At 33.5% G+C, this 22,937-nt stretch overlaps 1 protein-coding gene across 2 annotated transcripts in view; it reads left to right on the top strand.

The window, feature by feature from the left end:
- Window positions 1-22,937, top strand: part of EPHA6 (EPH receptor A6) — an 874,905-nt gene that overhangs the window by 543,026 nt on the left and 308,942 nt on the right. The window lies entirely within an intron of this gene.

Here is a 22,937-nt window from a genome sequence, read left to right as displayed (position 1 = left end):
TCTTTTAATTTTTACTTTATATTGTAGTACAGTTGATTAACAATGTTGTGTTAGTTTCAGGTGTACAGCAAAGTGATTCAGTTATACATATACGTGTATCTATTCTTTTTCAAATTCTTTTCCCATTTAGGTTATTACAGAATATTGAGCAGAATTTCCTGTGCTATACAGTAGGTTCTTGTTATCTATTTTAAATATAGCAGTGTATACATGTCAAACCTGGTTTTAGAAGTCACTTTACCAACTTTCAAGGAACACATCATTCCAAAAATATGCAAACACTTCTTGAGAACAGAAAATAAAGAGAGAATTCTCTGAAATGTATTCTCTATGAACAGAATAACTTCCTAACTAAAATAGGACAGCAGAAATAAGAACTACGGGCAAATATCACTCAGAAACGTAGATAGAAAATTCTAAACTAAATATTAGCCAAATAATCCAGCAGATTATTAAAAAAAGAAAAAAATGAGTAAATTAGTTTTATTTCAGGAATGCACTGGGTTATAACAATAAATAATTTGTAAATGCAATTTACCATGTTAGTAAATTAAAGGAGAAAGCTTTCTGCAGATGCAGAAAAGGCATTTGATACTAACACCTATTCTTGAGTATAATTCTTAGAAAACTAGGAACATAAGATAACTTCCTTAAGGTAATTAAAATTAAGCAAATATTCTTCTTAGTGGGGGAAATATTAAACTAAATGTCCTATAAATGGGAATTACATAAAAATGTCTATTAACATTGCTTCTATTAAATATTGTGGGACCTAACCATTTCAATTAAATTAAAAATTTAAAAATAAAATAAAATCATACAGATTGTAAAAAGAAAACTCACATTATTCCAGATGATATGAAATTCTCACCAAATTTACATACACGTTGTTTAACTAATAAGATTGTAGCAAGGTGCCTGGCTATAAAACTTCAATTACATTTCTGCACACCAGCAGCAAACAATTTTTATAGAAAGTACATTACAATAACAACATAATCTGTAGAATATTGGGGGATAAATCTAAAATATTTTTCAATATAGGCAAAACAATTTTAAAACTTGATAGAAAGATTTAAAAACGCTCAAATAAATGGAGAGTTCACATTCATGGATAAGAGAGACTACTTTTCCGCCAAATGATATGTAGACTCCATGCAATTCTAATAAAAATTCTAGCATGTCTTTTTGTAGAAATTGTCAAAACTGATTCTAAAATTGGTATAGCAAAGAAGAAAAAGGGAGGGCATGAATGAGCATGACATTTTTGGTGAAACTAAGCCAGGGTTACATGCCTTGACAGATATAAAAAAAGCACTCTAAAGTAGAGTTATTAGGCTAAGTGATACTGCTGCAGAATGAGAAAACGACCAACGTATCATAACGGAGAAACTTAGAAACAGACCTACACATATATGAACCTGTAACGTGACAGAAGTGACGTTGCAGATCATTAGGAAAATTATGTCTTATTCATGAAATTGTGCCAGGCAATCTATATTAGAAGGAAAAAAGAAGGAAAAAGGAACTGGATCCCTACCTCAAACCATTTATAAAAATTAAGTCCAAATGTTCTAAGGATGTAAATGTGATGGGAAAAACTTTTTACATTTTAGAAGAAAAATATGGAATAATATCTTTATTACCTTCAGTAAGGAAAATATTTCATAAATGAAATGAAAGACCTTACAATAAAAGAAAACTTACTAACTTTGATTACTTTCATTTTAAGAATTCTTTCTTTCCAAAGACCCTATTAAGCTTACGAAAAGACAAGCCACAAACTGGGAGAATACAGCTGCCATGTTTACAACTTGCAAAGGATTATTATACAAAATACATGAAGAAATCCTAGAGAACGATAAAAAGAACAACCCAATAGAAAAATCAACCTGTGTAAGAAAAGATGCTCCACTTCATTAGTAATAAGGAAAATGTGAATTAAGACCACAATGTGATAACGTTTTACACATAATAGATTGGCAAAAATTAAGAAATCTGAGATTTCTAAGAACTGGAGATGACGCAGAGCAATATGAACTTTTACATTTCTAGAATCAGTGTAAGCTGATAAATCATTTTGGAAAGTAATTTTATCAATTTCTACATTTTTATATTCAATGACCCAGCAATTTTACTCCTAAAAATCTTATATATGTGGTCAAGAAAATGTCCTGCAATGTTTAAGGAAAAATTGTTCAAAAAAATATCCAAACTTTCATCTTTAGAAAAAGATGTAAATAAATTGTATGTTGAAATAAGTCAGTATATTAGTGAAAATGAATGAACATTATGTACAAATGTACATGAACATAATATATAAGTGAATATTATGAAAAAATGTAATGCCACAGTATGATAAACCTTAGAAACATAATGCAGTCCCAGAAGAGTCCATACAGTATAATAATATTTGTAGAAAGCTCAAAGACATACAAAACTAAACAATGTATTATTTATGCACTCATACAGATGTGATAACACATTCTTTAAGCAAGGATATGACCAACACAAGGATAGTAAATACCTCTGTGAAAGAGGTAGGGGCTTGAATAGGAAGAAAGAGCTAAATCTGAGCTAATGGTACCATTGAGACAGAAAACAGTTCATATGATATTGCTCATGGTATCTCAGAATTTATATTAATACAGATTATCTTAAACTAATGTTTCTCAAAGTATGTACTGTAGAGCTAGTCTTAATAGATGGAATTTTTTTAAATCACCATAGGGTTGCATGGTCAAATCAATTTGGAAAATGTAGCATATATTTTCCATCTCTGGAGTTTAACAAAACACATGGGCATAATTAAATGCTTGGGGGAAACCTGCAGCAAAGTAACCTACTTAATTTTATTTAACCTAGTGCTTTCTAAATTTATATGACCCAGGTGGCAGCCATGAGAGTGCATTACTTAGATCTCCCTTCAAGAGAGAACCTGCTGAAAGGAAGGTCTCCAGCTGCTGTGGGATCTACCATTCCTCCTGAGCCCCTAGTAGTAGAGCCAGGCCTTTCTTGATGAATGCAGAACTTGTTTGGGGCTCCCATATACCTGGCCAAGAGACTTTCAGAATTGCACTGCCATCCGAGGCATTTTCAACCCAAGTCTATTTCTTCATCTCTCTTTTCACAGGAATCAGTCTTTCACTGTGGTCTGAAAGCTCTCCTTGTCTAACTTGATCCCTTTCCTTGCACAGATTTTACCTGCACAGTTATTTCGCTCCATAAATATCTTCACTTTCAACAACATTTTGGAATCTGCTCCCCAGAAGACTCAAACTTACACAATCATAAAACTTTTTTTTCTTTAACCATAACAACACATATTCCTTGGAAATAACGTTCCATGGAAAACTCTTTGGGAAGTGCTGTTTTAAGCCAAACTCCTGCTGCCAAGTGAGGAATTATTTTAGCTCACTCATACTTTTATAGTAGGAGAACATTATTTTTAAATGATATATATATCTTTTTTTCCTCTTTATCCTTTGTTCTTTACTTTCGGAATGAGGGGTGTGGAAAAATAATCCTCAGTGCCAGTATAAATCAATCCAACATTTTTATTAAGTAACTCTGCCATTCTGATGTGTAGTTTTGTTTATTTCACTGAAGCATGAATTTGAGGCAAGAGCTCTAAGGAAGAAAAAAAATTAAATATGTTTTGTTCTATTTCTATTAATTTTTAAATACTGCATAGTTTCTTTTCTTTGTTTTTTTTTTTTTTTTTTTTTTTTTTGCTGTACGCGGGCCTCTCACTGTTGTAGCCTCTCCCGTTGCGGAGCACAGGCTCCGGACGCACAGGCCCAGTGGCCATGGCTCACGGGCCCAGCCGCTCCGCGGCATGTGGGATCCTCCCTGACCAGGGCACAAACCCGCGTCCCCTGCACCGGCAGGTGGACTCTCAACCACTGCGCCACCAGGGAAGCCCCTGCATAGTTTTATATCTAAATCAAATTAAATAATTCATTATAAAATTCTTATTTAAAAGATGAAAAATAAAAAAGTAGATATAGTTTATTGGGCATCATAAAATATTCTGTGCCTCAAATAATCTGTACCCAGAAACATTTTTGACAGCCTCATTCCTTTTAAATTAAAAGAAAATTTTAAATAATTTAATGAGTGAGGCAACTATAGGAAAAAATAATTACAATAAACTAATAAAACCAAAGTCTGTCTGACTTTGAAACAGATACCTAGAGGTGTCCTCATGGGAGTCAAATCACAAATAATTTTTCCAAGGTGAGCAACTGAAATGTCAACAATTTATAAAATATCTTAGGACATCACTCATTCATTCATTAAAATAGCGTTACCAAATTCTTAGATGGCAGGTACCTGTGCTAGGTATTGTAGATTTGTGTTAGAATAAGCCTCAAATTCAAAAAATAAAATAATTTAGAATTCATTTTCAAATACTTATCATGAATAGAACATATTTGGTTTCAAAATTATGATTTGATTTTTATTCAGAGTAATTAAATAATTTTTTGGATGGGCGTATTCAAATCAAGACTAAATTCATTACTTTAATGAGATAAAGTTTAGATGAACCTCTCTTCCTAAAGCATTCACATTGGCTACTTTTGAAAATGCATTTATCTTAATGATTTCAAAATGTCCTTCCTCAGTACTCTTATAAGGGAGGCTGAGTTAACAGCCTAGTATTATGTACTCCTTACTGAGCTGTTAATAGCTTTACTGTCTTTCAAAGAATACACCTGCTGCTCATAAAAACATTTATGTTGCTGCAGAATTTGGCTGTGTTTTAATATCATATATTTGCAGTGACCTTGTAGAATCCACACTGATCTAGTATTTTTAGGGGAAAATAAGTAAAAATAGACATCTTCCCATTTACTTGAGCATATCATTGGAAAATTAGAAAATTTCATTATTACGAATTCTAATATTTGAAAAGTTGTTTTCCTATAATGTTTCTAAGTTTCATGGTAAACACTATTTGAGTTTGTTTAGGTGTTTATTCTTGAAATTTTGTCTCAATTTATATATGTTGAAAAAGACAGGTTTATGTTCCTATATGTGTATATATTTTAATTAGAAACTAATGACTTGAATACTATGAGGTGTCAACATTTCCACAGAATGATTGAAAAAGGAAGAATATTAGAATTAATTTAGATACTCCTTAAACCTTTAGTAATAGAAAATCTAAGTCTTTAATTAGAAAATATAAAGCTTTAGCAGAGGAAGTATTCTGCAGTTCTTTATGGTTGAATGCAGTGTAAATTAATTGTTTTGGGCTGTTTCAGTTAGCAAAGGCAAATTGCTCCCAGAACCTATATTTCATCCTTCTGTATCACACAAGGACATTTAAAGAAGGCAATCAATGCAATCATTATTCCCATATGTCCCTTGATTCTTGTGATTTCATGGGGTAAATCACAGCAGATAGATGGATGAAATCTTTCTAATTTAGTTATGCCCGAATGTGTTTAGCTATTACAACTGCTGCTATCAACAACCCCTTGGTAATTTTCTTCCTATTTAGTGAATTGTGCATCATAACATTTTTACCTTAATATATTTAACAGCTACATATTTTTAAAAGACCACCATATAGTCCTTCTGAAGACTTAGTTCACTGGTTGGTTAGCACAGTGGCTAAGGTTTTTTATTGCTATTCATCTGTAACATGACAAATAGGTGGCGGTAGCTGACAGATGTATAGTGCCTCATAGCTCCTGAAACATGTCACATTAAGGATTATTACAAATCACTATTTTTAATTCATTGTACCAGTGAGAGCTACATTAGCAAGTAGTCAACTGGTCATGCTCACAGATGCAAGTACTAACTTGAGGCCCAAGTAGTGAACTCTAAAGGTGGATCTGTCATCTGAAGAAATTTCTAGACATTGGTGTTATTCTCACCCATAGATCTCAACTGCACCCCTAATTACATAAAACATCAGACTCTGGGCATTCAGCTGATTTTTCCTACTAACTTTATTGACATGGAATTAAAAAATGAAAGTTTCTGTAGTTTTGAGTGATTAATTTACTAAATAATGAATGCAATTCCCATCTACTAACTCAGGATATAATTCATTATTAAAATATTACGTCTTACTCTAAGTGACAGATTTTTCCACCAACTACATAGACATCTATTTAATAATACCAATAGCAACAATAACAATTCTATCTCATATATGAAGAGGACGTTCTAGTTTACAATATGCTTTCATATGCATTCTCATTTGATGCAACACAACAATATTGTGAGGTGGATGGAGCTGAGGTTTTTATGTTTATTTTTCATCTGAATGTGCTCTGGCTCAGTAATATTATGACATGCTTACATTCATCTCTCTGTGAGTCAGAGAAAGACAGCACTGTATCTCTAAATTCCAACTCAGTACTTTAATTATTAGTAAGGTCATCAGTTTACCAGTAAATATAGAATATCCTGTTGAAATTATAACAGAATTAGTAATCTCAGAATAAAGCCTTGAGAAGCTCTTAGTTTTTTTGATCTGTAACATAGATATCCTCCTAAACTCACTATGATAGAAAAATTGAAATGAAAGTTCAAATAAAGGAAATTAGTTTGGCTCACTCTTTCTAGTTTGCCTTCATAGATGAGTTTAGATACTTAATTTTTGTGACAAAAGAAATAACAGTTTTATTCTTCCTAATGAGCCTCTTGCCTTATTACCTTGTAAAAAGAGGAGGTGATTTGATGAGTACTCAAAATCCCATGAAATAGCAACAAAATACAAGCTATTTACACCTTTGTTAGACTAAGTATTGTGAACGTCAGTCTCATACTATGATTAGGACTGTGAATTATTTGTAATATATAGAATCTAGATTATCTTTACCTCTGTGTTTGTCAATATATTAATAAAAAGGGAATATAAACTCTAACATAATATATAAAGTTCTTAATGATATGTGGCTGTAGTACAATACTTAATATTGGAAGCTACATAGTGTAATAAATAACAGCACAGAATCCAGAGCTAGACGCCCTGGATTCAAATCCCAGCTCTGTCACTAATTTATTGAGTAACCTTGGACAACTTACTTGATCTTTCTGTATCTCGGTCTTGTCATTTGTAAGACCTACTTCACAGAGAAGCTTTGAGGATTTTCTGGGTATTGGGAGTGCTTACAGAGCCTGCAAAATAATACTATGAAAGTGTTAACATTAAAAAAAATTTAACTATATTATGTTCTGTTTCTACTTTCAATTGATTTGTTTTGACTAATTTAACCTGTTGTTGCAGGCCTAAAATTTATCTGACTCTTCCAAAGAATCAGATAATTGGAATGTTTAAGTTGATTGAGTTTCATGTGTTAAGACAGAATCTTCAAAATACCATCACCCAATCTAGTGACAAAAAATAGAATCAATCCATATTAGAGGTCTATGAAATGCAAGTTAATGGTCAGTCTGCTTGTTCCAGTTACCTGTTACTGCATAACTACCCCCAAAAGGTAGTGGCTTAAAAATAACAACTAATAAGTATTACATCTCATGAATCTCTGGGTCAGGTAATTTGAACAGGACACATCAGGAGCAGCTCATCTCTGCTCCACAATTTCTGGGACCTCAGTTGGGATGATAGAAAATAGGCTAGGGGCTGGAACACCTGAGGAATGGCCATGCTTAGGAGCTCATCATCATCCCCTCTCCCTCCCCCTCCCTCTCTTCTCTCCCACCTCACCTCCTCTCTCTTCAGGGCTCCTCCAAGTGGCTACCTTGGTCTTCTACATAGCTTAACAGTCTCAGGCTAGCCATACAATTCAGAGCTCCAAGCAAAAAGTGGAAATTGCCGGTTTTCTTAGAGACTGGGCAATTAATTGACAGTGTCTCACTTCTACACTACTTTATTGGTCAAATCAGTTACAGGCTAGACCAGATTCAAGGGGTGGGGGGCAAAGATCTGACTTTTCAATGAGAGGGGTGTAAAAGAATTTGCCACCATCCTTAATCTGCTGTAGTACTTGATTTTAGATCTACATAATATTATATTACCTGCTTTGTTTCTAGTCTGTACTAATTTTAAAAATAAGTATATTTTAGTACTAAGCCAAAGCAAATTTATTAATTTTGAATGTGTATGAAATTCTAAAACTTTAAAACTATTTCAATAATTGTATCTGGAGATATTGTAGGGTAAAAAAATAGTTAATTTAGAAAAATACAGCAAAAAAAAGAAAAGAAAACTTCCACGAAGAAGTTTTTCAGTTCTTTGAATCTGGACTGTACATTGGGTTGTGCCAATGTGGTCATTTCAAATAAAATAGAATTATACAGATCAGATTACCCAAACTTGAAAATAAGAAGATTTCTGCATGTGTAAGGAAAAAGCATCCATTACTAGCGCCACTACCCCCCACCAAGAACAAACTGCATGAATACTTAAAATGGGCAACATTTGTGACTACCAGCAAAGAACTTCTTCACTGTGGTCCAGATTATATTTTATTTTACCCTAAATTTAACTTATTACTTCATCATAATTTTCTTTTTCTAATTTGATTTCAAAACTAGTTTATACATGGAGTAAATAAATAATATACATCTATTGTTTGATAATGATGCAGATTAAAATAATATTTCTGGAAAATGAGTTTACTTTGCCTTGAATTCCTTTTCTTGCTTTTAACGCTGTCTGTAGTCATCTACACACTTATAAGTTCCTTTGACTTTAAACAGCAGCATTGAAACTAGAAGAACCGTGTGTGTGTGTGTGTGTGTGTGTGTGTGATCTGTGGGAAGCTGTCAATTACTGCAATGTTTATTAATATTATATTACTTATTTTCTGTCAGTGATGAGATATTACTCAGTTTCCAGTCACAGTATCTTGATAAACCTATTTATTGTATTTTATTATAAATCTTGAGGCATTCATTTGATGCACATTTTAATATTACTAGTCCTCTGAGGACATTTAAAGGCAATGACTGCCTCAGATCATTAACTGAAAATACTGAGTTATTTAGAGTATAATGGGATGCTTTTCAAGTCAAGATGATATCACTTACAAAGAAGGTTTAAAATCTCTCTTTTGAGGAGGTGGGACTGCATTCCTTGAAACATAACTTATACTTTGTAGCTTTGTACATCAATCTTTTTTTTTAAACATCTTTATTGGAGTATAATTGCTTTACAATGGTGTGTTAGTTTCTGCTTTATAACAAAGTGAATCAGTTATACATATACATATGTCCCCATATCTCTTCCCTCTTGAGTCTCCCTCCCCGCCACCCTCCCTATCCCACCCCTCTAGGTGGTCATAAAGCACTGAGCTGATCTCCCTGTGCTATGCGGCTGCTTCCCACTAGCTATCTATTTTACGTTTGGTAGTGTATGTATATCTATGCCACTCTCTCACTTTATCCCATGTTACCCTTCCCCCTCCTCATATCCTCAAGTCCATTCACTAGTAAGTCTGTGTCTTTATTCCCGTCTTGCCCCTAGGTACATCAATCTTAATAGATATCTTTGTTTCAATTTTGAACAAAACAAATATATCTGTCATCAGATCACAATTAAGACCCATCAACAAATATAACAAAAAAATTAAAGTTTCACCATGGCAACAACATACATTTAAATGGGAAAGATAAAAATGAAAAATAAATCTTCAGAAAGTGTTTTCTTCCTATTCTAAATGAGACTAAGGCATTCTCATGCTTGTACATTTAAATGAATTTCTGCCCCTTTTCAATGCAAGAAGCAGCTCTTGTATCACCATATTTTGCGGCTAATTTGGACAAATGTAAGCCTTTAATGATACTCAGAGAAGATAACTGTTTTTCCATGGACACTTCTACAAAGCGGTTTTTTTTTTTTTCATATTCTAAGGCAATTTCACTCTAGTGAAATTCTGCCTTCTTTATTATTCTTATCTATAAATCTTACCTTCCTTATTATTCACTTTAATTCCGTCAGAATATCTAGCAATGAAGAAACAGTTTTGGAGGCCAGTCACCTACATTTACTGTCTAGTTATTTCATTTTCAAAGACTTGTTCTCTACTATTCTTCATATTTCTTACCTATCATATAATTCAATGAGTACTATTGTGAAAAAAATTAACTGCTCTATATTTTTCTTTTCTAAAAAACATGTTATACCTCCCAGCTTTATTATTTTTTAATCCACATTCCACAATTAAGGAAGAATTAATCAAAGTACCATGCATGTGTTACCTTTCTAGTTTTATGCCACTCCATTCAGCCATGTTCTTCCAATGGTTTAACTTTGAAAACATTCAGTTTGACATTTGGAACACCATTTATATTTGAAGAAGTCAACATATGTGTAGTAATGTTTCCAAAGATGTTTAGTGTGTTTTTTTCCTCTCAGTGGCATTTATTGATAACTTACCCTAATTTTATGATAAAAGTTGTTTTTTAGCCTTTTATATAGCTATTTTAGTACTTGACCTAAATTACTGACATCAGCAGTAATTTGTAAACTTTTCTAAAAAATGTCTAAACTAAGTGTACTCCTCAAATATTCTTATAGTGATTATAATTTCCTTTTCATTTCTCCCTTTTTAGATAAATAATTTTATTCATCCTCAATACTTCAGTAAATATGAATTTTAAAAATGTTTTGTTCTACATATGTTCCCTCCTTTTTCTATCTGTATGGTATTATTCTTATCACCAAATTTACACATGGTTTTAAAATTCTTATAAATTACCCAAAACCTTAAAAATAAATGATAAATTTAAAGTTGTTGTTTGTCTATGACATACTTTTAAGAAAATCATTAAGGAATTTTGGGATGGAGACACTTCCTTCAGATACAGGTATCAAGCTTTAAACATTGAATTTCTACTTGAACACCATTATAAACATTTATAGAGTAATAGAGCATGGAGGAAAAATCTCTATCCCATCTGCAATAAGGTAGGTTACACAAAGACAGATGGGAAAGTTAAAACTGAATAAATATTAAAATATATATGTATTAAAAGATATTTCAGCACAAATCTTAGGTTTTTCAAGCATATTGTGTTGCAAAGTATTTTTTGACAAGTAGAATCTTGGCTGTTCTCCACAATGTTCTGAAGAAAACAAGCCAGCTATAATGACATAATATTATTGCATTTTGATTATGGAAGTACCATAAGCCAGCAAAACAATTTTTCTCATCTCTCATTTGAATTATCATTCATTTATGCACACTAATTTTAAATTGCTATAACAATATGTATAATTTAAAAGCTAAACATATAGAGCAATTAATTCATTAATATATTTGTTCAGTATACTTGGCTAATGTATCATGATGTATCATGTATCATTGTAATTATGAGAGGTTACAATATGCTTGAAACACTGCATTAAGCCGTGAGAATATAGAGGTTAACAGGCAAGCAAAACACTTATAAAATTTTTAGAAAGACCTCTCACAGCATCTGCAGAATTACCTCAAGGCATAGGTCTATCATTGCCCTAAATTAAATGCACCACCTATTGATAATAACTCCTAAAAGAAAGAAATAATGCTAAACACATTTGTTGGAGCCTGTAAAAGGGTTTTACGTGTTATTTGGCTTTTTATCTTACAACAAGCCTGACCCTTTGAGATTGTATAATCTTCGCAGTTTTCATAGACAAACTGACTACCACTAGGACTCCATTGGTCTCATTCTAGCACCAGTATTTTGTAAAGGTCACACTGGAATAATCTAGCCATTTTTCCTAAAAGTAAATTTAACCACAATTTCAAGCAGTTAATTATCTACATGTAACTTATCTGTTCTCTGAAAATCAATTATGAATGCTTAATTCTAGAGCAATATACTGCTCCCATCAGGTATACTTTGCTGCCATCTCCTACTATTGCTCAACATTTAATGTTCAAGGAGTGCATTTAATTTCATTTTAGGTGAAACAAGGTACACATTGGAAGGAATATAAGAAAAAAAGTCATGAATGCATTTAAAAGTGATTTAGGGTTATCTCCTGTTTTGGATTACTGGGGATAATCAAAAGTTGATTATAGTAAATTATAGCTGTGGTATACTAAATGATAGTTCTCCAAAAGTGCAGTCAAAAAGTAATTGTGTACTTAGAATATCTACTTCTACGTTTTTCTTACTTATGCTTAATTTGTAATTTTGTCATAGCAGTAGCCAATTTTTACTTAAAAAAAAATTCAGAACACCTTACCCACTAACTTAGAACACCCTACCAACCAGCTTGTTAACCCCTTCTCTCCCCCAATTAGAAACTCCCTCTTGTGTACTTAAATGATTGTGAGAAAAGAAGGTAACTCTTTTGGCTACCAGCAACAAAACCCAACTCTGATGATTATTTAAGGATGTCAAAATGTAGAATCCAAGGCAGAGCAGAATGTTCTAGACTCAGGAAGGCAACAGTCCGAAAAGCTGAGGTTATTCAACGTAATTCTCTTTCTGTATTTTTCATGATGGATTCAGTGTCATTGGATAAGAAATCCATAATTATTTTCACTTGCTTTTATCTCCAGGGCAATCAGCTTTGTTGGGCACCAGCCCCCTTTTCTCCTGATTGTGGGGCTAATTTAGATCTGGTCACAGGAGAATCAGTGTGAGCTGGAAGCCATCCCAATGTGCTCCTACATTGGAGCAGGAGTTCTAGTAGTCCAGTTCCCAATGATATGTGACCAGAGCTGCACAAGGTGTTAAATGATGGCTAGGTATTCCTTTGTGAATATCAATCAGTAGATATGTATTAAACACTAACTATGCATCCAGCATTCCTTTGCTTTTTTGTTTTGTTTTGTTTTTTGAAGCAACTATATATCACATTTTTGAGGAAATTGCTGACTACTTAGGGATATATATTGATACACATTGAAATAACTAGAGGAAGGAGTCAGGTAGTATAAAATTATTCCTTCATTCTTTGAATCATTCCTTGAAAATCATGCAACAAAATTAAAAATTTTTTAAAAAATCCCCCATCTCACCCCGATATCTATTTATTTGAAAATTTAGAATATTATCTTAAATAACACATATTAAAGGGTAAAAGACTTAAATTATAAACTATTCTAAAATGAAAGACATTGAGATACATACATATCCAAACCTTAAAAAGATGAGGAAGAAGGAATGAATAAGTGTAAAATCAAAAATTAATGAAACTGAATCAAGAAAAGTATATTTGATTTAAAAAATCAAAATCCAGTGGTTTTGAAGACTGATAAACAAGCTTGACTAGAAGGAGGAAAATGTTATTTATGGAAGAGATTTTCAATAATAAGACAAGCCTAATTGTAAATTTACATCAATAAATGTACTATATAAATGTAATGGATAATTTTCTGTTGATTACCAAAACTGAATAAGAAGAATATCTGAATGTAGGATGAAATAATTTTAAAAGATGGTCAAATATCTGTCCCTGAAATGGTCTTTCAATTAAGGTTTCAATGAGCAGATAATTACCATGTTATATCAATTATTGCAGAACATTAAAAAATGAAAATTTTCGTAATACATTCTCTTAAATATAGCTTAACCCAAATAGTATAACCAGATATTGATAATAAAAAAGGCTAAAATCAAGAAAACTCTAGGCCAAGATCACTTATAAAGAGAGGTATAAAAATTCTATTTGAAATATTATCAAACTGAATCCAAAATTGCAATAAAAATTTTAGAACTATATTATAACCAAGTATTAACAAGTAAGGTTTATCTTAGGAATGCAAAGATAGTTCTTCACAAGTATATACTACATTAAGGTGAACAACATAGAATCACCTTGGCAAATACAGATAAATTGTTTTATAACATTCAAAATCCATTTCACATTTTAAAAACAAAATACAAACAAAATTACATTGTAAGAAAAAGGAAGAAAAGTTCTCACCTAGATATCTACTAAAAACCTAAATCAGACATGATTATATTTAACAGTTCCACATTAACAGCTAATCCATTCAAGAACAAAGAAAAATAAGATTCCTACTTTTACTGCTACTATGTAGTATTCTACAAAAGATCTTTGAATTACAGTTACGAAAATAAGGGATTTTCTTTTTTATACAGCAAACTGTTACAGATTTACTCATACAGGTCTTGCATATTTCTTGTCATATACTTAAGCATTATAAGGTTTCTGTTGCTATGGTATGTGGAATATTTTAAAATATAATTTTACTGGTCATTGCTAGTGTATAGGAAAGCAACTGATAACTGTATGTTGGCTAACTAACTGATTTATTAGTTCTAAACCTTTTCAGTTAATCCTCTACGAATTTCTAGGTAGACAGTCATAATTAATAGAGAGAAAATGATGGTTTATTATAGCTCAATCATTAGGAGAGACATTTTCCACATATTAAAAAAAAAATTGTTTTTAAATTTCAGTAAGATAATTAGGAAGAACCTGTGTACCTTATGGTTTGCCTGGAGTAGAATAAAAAGATATCTCTTTATCTAAAGATATCTCTTTAGATATCTTTTTAGATAAGATATCTCTCTCTCTAAAAAGCTCTAAAAAATGGTATAGATTAACACTTCGTTGGGATGAATCAAAGCAACTGATACAAGAATGAAAATAGATGACTTTTTAGGACTATAAGCTCTTATATAAGTATGCCTATTTTATGGACATGCTATAACTTCAGTTCCTGGGCTCACACAGCTCATTCTGATGCTCTATTTTGCCAATCCTACAACCGGAGTGCACTAGGAGTTCATGACTCTCTCAGAGATTGACTCATTCTAATTAAATTCAAAAGCAAACTGAGGAACAAAGCACAATGCCCATATATTGATCTTAGAGAAGCCTGTCCCTTCCGGGAACAAATATATTTATTTCTACTTGTATAGCAATTGGGAATTCACATTAGTAATCAGGAGATTGCAGCATCAAAGTAAAAATATGAAAAATCTTAAGGAATCTTTCAGCCAGGGTATGATAAGTACCTGCGCCCAGGTAGGGCTCATTATTATAATGACCTATAAAAGAAAATACACCAAATTCATTGTCTCTCTTCTTTGGAAAGCAATTGTTAAACTCTGGCAGGATCTAGTACACAAGCTTTCCTTTTCCTAGGGTCATGTGAAATAACTTCCTTTCATTCAAGTAAAATATTTTCAGGTTTGCTAATACCATTGTTTAGGCAACAGGATTCTTTGATAACCTTTCAAACTTTATGTTTCTAGGCTGTGCAATTCTTGCTTTATCAGGGAAAATATCTTTCTGCAGGTAATGAATCATGTTCTAAATGTGGTTTTAATTTGTTTAGTTTTGAGAGATTATTATGCAGACATCTCAACAGTCTTCTGTCATGAATTGTTTGATGAATGTGTGTTTGTGTGTGTGTGTGTTTGTATGTGTGACAGAGAGGCAGGGTAAGAAAGACAGACACAAAAATGGAAAGAGAAAAGAGACAAAAAAATGACTTAGATGACCCCTAGCAGAGCTATTAATATCCACTTTTTTATTTTCTTAGGACTCTATAGCTTCAATCTCCTAGTCAGTAGAACAGAAGCTTTACCATTGGCTTAATTAGGACATTGCTAATTAAAAAATAACGATTGTGGTAGTAGAGTGCTAAGTTTTAATAGCACTTTTACCTATTCCTGATGACTTAAACTTGGCATGACTTACTTGAAAGGATAAAGGAAAATCCAACAATGCTTTTAGTCTGTCCTCTTAGTTCTGTTCTGTGAATAAAGCCATGTAGAGTACCATCATGCATAAAAAATTCTAGAAGAATCTCCTGGACCCTATCAAACAAATTCTATTCTGAAGCCCCAAACACGAATATTTTATGTTCCTTGGAAGATTGGGTGAATTATAAGCCCCTTGGAATTTCCTGGAATCTGTCTATATGACATAATATCAAAATAGAAAAAAAATAAAGGCAGAATGATTGGATGTGTTAACCTTAGTAGAAAATAATTTTATCTTTGAAATTTTCAATGTTGAAAATTGTTTCTACCACTGAGGAACTATTTATATAAAAGTATTCTAATGCCATCAAATCATTACTATCTGGTTCACAGTCTGTCTTAAATTTGAAGTTATTTCTAGTGATCAGATAATCAAGAACATAAAGTGTGTAAAAAATAACCTTGGCTCAAAGTCTAATTTATAAGCATTTTTGCCCTGCACATGTCTGCCTAAATTGGATAGTGAAAAAGCACAACTTTAACAGAAGCCATTGACTAGTTATGTGACGTGCTTTGGTAAGTTACTTATTCTTTCTGCACCAATTTCATCATATGCTAAGTGAGACTAAAAATATTACCAGTTCTTATTGCTTCACAAGATTATTATGAGTACTACATAAAGAATGTGTGTGAAAACACCTTGCAAATTGTAAGGCACTGCATAAATCATGGTTGTTATCTTATAATTGCTGATATATATTTAGATCTATATATCTGTACAAAAAAATTCTACAACATAATTTTTAATCACATATGTAATCCAATTAGTTTAACATTTTTAAAAATTACAACATATCACTGATGAACATAGATGCAAAAATCCTCAACAAAATACTAGCAAACAGAATCCAACAGCACATTAAAAGGATCATACACCATGATCAAGTGGGGTTTATTCCAGGAATGCAAGGATTCTTCAATATACACAAATCTATCAATGTGATAAACCATATTAACAAATTGAAGGAGAAAAACCATATGATCATCTCAATAGATGCAGAGAAAGCTTTTGACAAAATTCAACACCCATTTATGATAAAAACCCTGCAGAAAGTAGGCATAGAGGGAACTTTCCTCAACATAATAAAGGCCATATATGACAAGCCCACAGCAAACATCATCCTCAATGGTGAAAAACTGAAAGCATTTCCACTAAGATCAGGAACAAGACAAGGTTGCCCACTCTCACCACTATTATTCAACATTGTTTTGGAAGTTTTAGCCACAGAAATCAGAGAAGAAAAGGAAATAAAAGGAATCCAAATTGGAAAAGAAGAAGTAAAGCTGTCACTGTTTGCAGATGACATGATCCTATACATAGAGAACCCTAAAGATGCTACCAGAAAACTACTAGAGCTAATCAATGAATTTGGTAAAGTGGCAGGATACAAAATTAATGCACAGAAATCTCTGGCATTCCTATATACTAATGATGAAAAATCTGAAAGTGAAATCAAGAAAACACTCCCATTTACCATTGCAACAAAAAGAATAAAATATCTAGGAATAAACCTACCTAAGGAGACAAAAGACCTGTATGCAGAAAATTATAAGACACTGATGAAAGAAATTAAAGATGATATAAATAGATGGAGAGATATACCATGTTCTTGGATTGGAAGAATCAACATTGTGAAAATGACTCTACTACCCAAAGCAATCTATAGATTCAATGCAATCCCTATCAAACTACCACTGGCATTTTTCACAGAACTAGAACAAAAAATTTCACAATTTGTATGGAAACACAAAAGACCCCAAATAGCCAAAGCAATCTTGAGAACGAAAGAAGGAACTGGAGGAACCAGGCTCCCTGACTTCAGACTATACTACAAAGCTACAGTTATCAAGACGGTATGGTACTGGCACAAAAACAGAAAGATAGATCAATGGAACAGGATAGAAAGCCCAGAGATAAACCCATGCACATATGGACACCTTATCTTTGATAAAGGTGGCAGTAATGTACAATGGAGAAAGGACAGCCTCTTCAATAAGTGGTGCTGGGAAAACTGGACAGCTACTTGTAAAAGTATGAGATTAGATCACTCCCTAACACCATACACAAAAATAAGCTCAAAATGGATTAAAGACCTAAATGTAAGGCCAGAAACTATCAAACTCTTAGAGGAAAACATAGGCAGAACACTCTATGACATAAATCAAAGCAAGATCCTTTCTGACCCACCTCCTAGAGTAATGGGAATAAAAACAAAAATAAACAAATGGGACCTAATGAAACTTCAAAGCTTTTGCACAGCAAAGGAAACCATAAACAAGACCAAAAGACAACCCTCAGAATGGGAGAAAATATTTGCAAATGAAGCAACTGACAAAGGATTAATCTCCAAAATTTACAAGCAGCTCATGCAGCTCAATAACAAGAAAACAAACAACCCAATCCAAAAATGGGCAGAAGACCTAAATAGACATTTCTCCAAAGAAGATATACAGACTGCCAACAAACACATGAAAGAATGCTCAACATCACTAATCATTAGAGAAATGCAAATCAAAACTACAATGAGATATCATCTCACACCAGTCAGAATGGCCATCATCAAAAAATCTAGAAACAATAAATGCTGGAGAGGGTGTGGAGAAAAGGGAACCCTCTTACACTGTTGGTGGGAATGTAAATTGATACAGCCACTGTGGAGAACAGTATGGAGGTTCCTTAAAAAGCTACAAATAGAACTACCATATGACCCAGCAATCCCACTACTGGGAATATACCCTGAGAAAACCATAATTCAAAAAGAGACATGTACCAAAATGTTCATTGCAGCTCTATTTACAATAGCCCAGAGATGGAAACAACCTAAGTGCCCGTCATCGGATGAATGGATAAAGAAGATGTGGCACATATATACAATGGAATATTACTCAGCCATAAAAAGAAACGAAATTGAGCTATTTGTAATGAGGTGGATAGACCTAGAGTCTGTCATACAGAGTGAAGTAAGGCAGAAAGAGAGAGAGAAATACCGTATGCTAACACATATATATGGAATTTAAGAAAGAAAAAATGTCATGAAAAACCTAGGGGTAAAGCAGGAATAAAGACGCAGACCTCTTAGAGAACGGACTTGAGATAATGGGGAGGGGGAAGGGTGAGCTGTGACAGGGCGAGAGAGAGTCATGGGCATATACACACTAACAAACGCAGTAAGGTAGATAGCTAGTGGGAAGCAGCTGCATGGCACAGGGATATTGGCTCCGTGCTTTGTGACAGCCTGGAGGGGTGGGATGGGGAGGGTGGGAGGGAGGGAGACGCAACAGGGAAGACATATGGGAACATATGTTTATGTATGACTGATTCACTTTGTTATAAAGCAGAAACTAACACACCATTGTAAAGCAATTATACCCCAATAAAGATGTAAAAAAAAAAAAAATTACGACAATGTGGTAACATCTTGGAGAAAACCCACTAGACCCAAAGACTTTAAGAGAAAGCAAACCAGCCAGAAGATGACCACTTTGTGGGCCTATTGCATCTACTTCCATAAGTGGGACGGTAAACTCAAGAGATTAAGGTGAGGCATGATGAGAATCAATCACAGCAGAAGAGAGCAGACTTGTATTTCTAACATACAAAAATTATAGAATATAATTGCTTACGTAGAACTTTGGTGATTATGTAAGCCAGATCTACTATAGAGCCCTAAAACCATACCCATAGAGAGCATTCAGTGAATGTCGGTGCAATGAATGAATTTTCTGTATGAGCAAATCAAAGTCTTGAAGGTGATTTACCAAGGTACATAATAGAAGCAGAACCAAAATCGAGCCAAGACAGGAGAATTCTAATCCAGAATTCTTTACATGCTGCCTTCTGTTGATAACAGACCATGTTACCTCTGGTTGCAGAAAGATGCAGCCATAGTGACTGGACACCTGAACCTATTTCTTTTAACTAAGTTGGTTTTCAGATTGAATGCTAAGAGGGTCCAGACTCTAGTAAGAACATCCCTGTTAGTGACCATGAAGAGTTGACATCTATAGAGATAAAACATAGAGTCAGTATTTTAAGCAAATGAAAGGTTCAATGTAACAATAAGATTAGACTCCCAGGAAAACCTAGATCCTCAGCAGCTGGGACGGGGCAATTCCTGAGACTAAGCTGCAGACTCTGCCCTTGAGAAGAGAACCTTAAATAAAAGTCTACATCTCTAGAGAGTAATACATGCATATTGTTTGACAGTGAATGCTCTGTGTTCACACTGTAGTTCTGAACTATGTTTTCAGTATATGTGAATACAAATATATAAAATAGAAATTGTGTATATGTTTCTTTTAGGAAATGATATACATAACAGTACATTAAAGTGCATTGCTACTAAATGATTTGTCCCATGATTGATATTATTATTTATGCTTATCCAAGGGGAAGTAGTGCAAAAACTGTTTCACGTTCAGCCAATGAGCTAATGCTTCTCAGTACAGAAGACTGCCAGTGCTCGCCTATCCACAGTCCAGTGTACTTTGCAACCCATGGGGTTATGCCTTTGGAGCTTCACTTTATGCCATTTATTTACTGCCTGACAACCTGTTTTGACCCTTAAAAGTGTGAAATAATAATCCTGGATCTGCCACAAAGACTAAAAGAAATAGTGTATTTATGGAAATTAGTAAATACTCAGAACTGGTTGATAATATATCATGAAAACTTATGAAGTACAGTAGTGCAGTACCTAGAGTGAAATTTGTAGACTTAAATTGTATTTGAAAAGGTGTACTGATAGTGAGTTAAGCACGAAATGTAAAAAGTTAGAAGACAATATAATTAACACAAAAAAGAAGAAAGAAAATAATTTATAGTAAGAGCAGATATTAAATGAAATAGAAAACAAAGAAACAATAGAGAAAGTTGGTTCAAGCCTCTGGAAAGCTTGATCAAGCCTCTGGAAAGCTTGATCAAGAAAAAAAAGAAAGTACTAAAATGAATAATATTAAGAATGAGATTTTATTATGGATTTAGCAAGGGTAAAAAACTTATAAGATAGTTTTATGAACAATGGAATGTATTACCTAGGAAAGTTGAAGACATAGGTATTATGCAAATAGCAATTCCATATGGTACAAACTCTAGAAAAACTCTCACACATACCCTATTCAAGCATGTTCAGAATTGAGCCCCCATGGATGAATAAAGAGATCTCGATGGCTCTGCAGCAAAACACTGTCTCTATCTGGTGACAGCTACTTTGAATTGGAGTTGATGTGTCAGGAGAAAGGCAATTAGCCAAAGTTCTGGGACAGTAAGTGCCCTATGCTTTTCATGGGTAAGTGCTAACTTAGTTTCCCAAGAGCTTGGAAACACCAGGAGGAGAGGGGGCTGATATGCACTGGAAGGAGGAATTCGCATGACTGTTCTCTGAGCTCTCTTTCTTGGCATGCTCCGAGGAGGCAAGATGTGAGGCAAGGCAGCTACTCCCACACTGCTGCGTTGTAGGCTGAGGAACCATGTAAGCATACTTCCTACTTAATGATTTTTATTTCAGGGATATAGCTACAGATACACTTCTGTATAACAGCAAACATGCTAAAAGCTATTTGCAAAAGGAGTCCTTTGCTCCCTGTAACTTTACTGAGTAATAAATTACTATTTAGCTATGTTTTTGTGAAGCAGCAAAGACATAATGTGTAATTATTATGGTGCCATTCTAAGTAAATTTTTCAATCTGTATCTCCTCTCTTTAAGGATAAGACTAAATTCTTTTTTTCAGGATTTAAAAATTCTCTCAATCATAATTTCATACTGTGCAATGCTACTCAGAATACCCCATAACTCTAATGTTGCAGAAAATTCTGTGAGAGGTGGAATATTCTCCTCTTCTATGTAAGAATGAACAATCCAAAAGTTTTTACAAATTTCTACCAGAAACAGTATTATCTCTTCCAATATAACACAAACTTTCTTTCTCTACAATATGGGTGTTAAACCCCCTAATTATAAAGGCCTTCATCTTAGAAAGCTTCTTCTTTAGGCCCTTAGCAGATAATTACTGCCACCAATGATTTTATAGAATTTATTTTCTTGGATTTTATAACAGGCAGATATTTATTTACTTTCTAATCTGGAAATGACCTAGGAATAAATATAAGTTACAATTTATCTGTTTTGTCTTTTTTATTTAAAACATTGCTATTGTTTACTCATTTTTCTTTGTACTTTGTGTTTAATAAACAGTTGTATTTGGGGTATAGATGACAAATTCAATTCCTCAGCTAGACAGAGAATAACCATGTAGCATATAAAGTTCTGACAAACAAGGCCATAAAGTTTTAAAATGATCTTCAAGGATTTTTTTTCTCAAAAGTAGCTTAAGGAAAATGATTTTCATAGTTCTAAATCTTATAGCATCACCAGACAATAAATGCAGTTTGATACATTCTGCATGTATGTAGGTTACTTCGTTTGCCTGGAAGGTCTCCTGAACAACAGATATTTTCAGGCAAAGGCTAAATGAAATCTTGATGGGATATTATAGATCGAATTTAAGCATCAAATGAGTGACTTAATTAATAATCTTGAAAGTTACTTCCATCTCTGAGAATCTCTATCTTTAGATATTTTATAATGAGAATAGTGGAGAATTAACTCAAGGGCCTGGTAGCCTAATTTGACCTATGAATTTAGAAGAGTTGTTCATACAAAAATTTTTTTTTTCAGATACCGTACTAGAACACCATTATAAAGTTATTGAACAATAACACTATACAAAAACAGTATTGACTTTAATGTGTTCCCACTACCAGCATACTGTGGACAGTCTCTTAAAGGCACAAGTAAATTGTTCTGAGGTGGTGGACAAGACAGCCCACTTAAAAGACCCTGAATGACGAGGGCATTCAGTCAGTTGTGGTTCCTGTTAGTGAGAAGAGGTAGTTTGGCAGTTAACCACGGGTGACTGGGAACCAAGCCTCCAGTCCTGCTGATTTCTGAGGTGTGCTGTCTTTCATACTGTGCTGTGTCTTTGATGCTCCCTCACAGGCAGACCGTTTTAAAATCTACCTCACAGGGAGGGGGAAGAGTAAGCTGGGAAGAAGTAAGAGAGCGGCATGGACATATATACGCTACCAAATGTAAAATAGATAGCTAGTGGGAAGCAGCCGCATAGCACAGGGAGATCAGCTCGGTGCTTTGTGACCATCTAGAGGGGTGGGATAGGGAGGGTGGGAGGGAGACGCAAGAGGGAGGAAATATGGGGATATATGTATATGTACAGCTGATTCACTTTGTCATAAAGCAGAAACTAACA

The sequence above is a fragment of the Lagenorhynchus albirostris genome, chromosome 5 (assembly GCF_949774975.1).
Source record: "Lagenorhynchus albirostris chromosome 5, mLagAlb1.1, whole genome shotgun sequence".
NCBI classification, from domain to species: domain Eukaryota; kingdom Metazoa; phylum Chordata; class Mammalia; order Artiodactyla; family Delphinidae; genus Lagenorhynchus; species Lagenorhynchus albirostris.
Note: the sequence above shows the minus strand (reverse complement) of the source record. Positions and strands in the feature narration are given on the sequence as shown.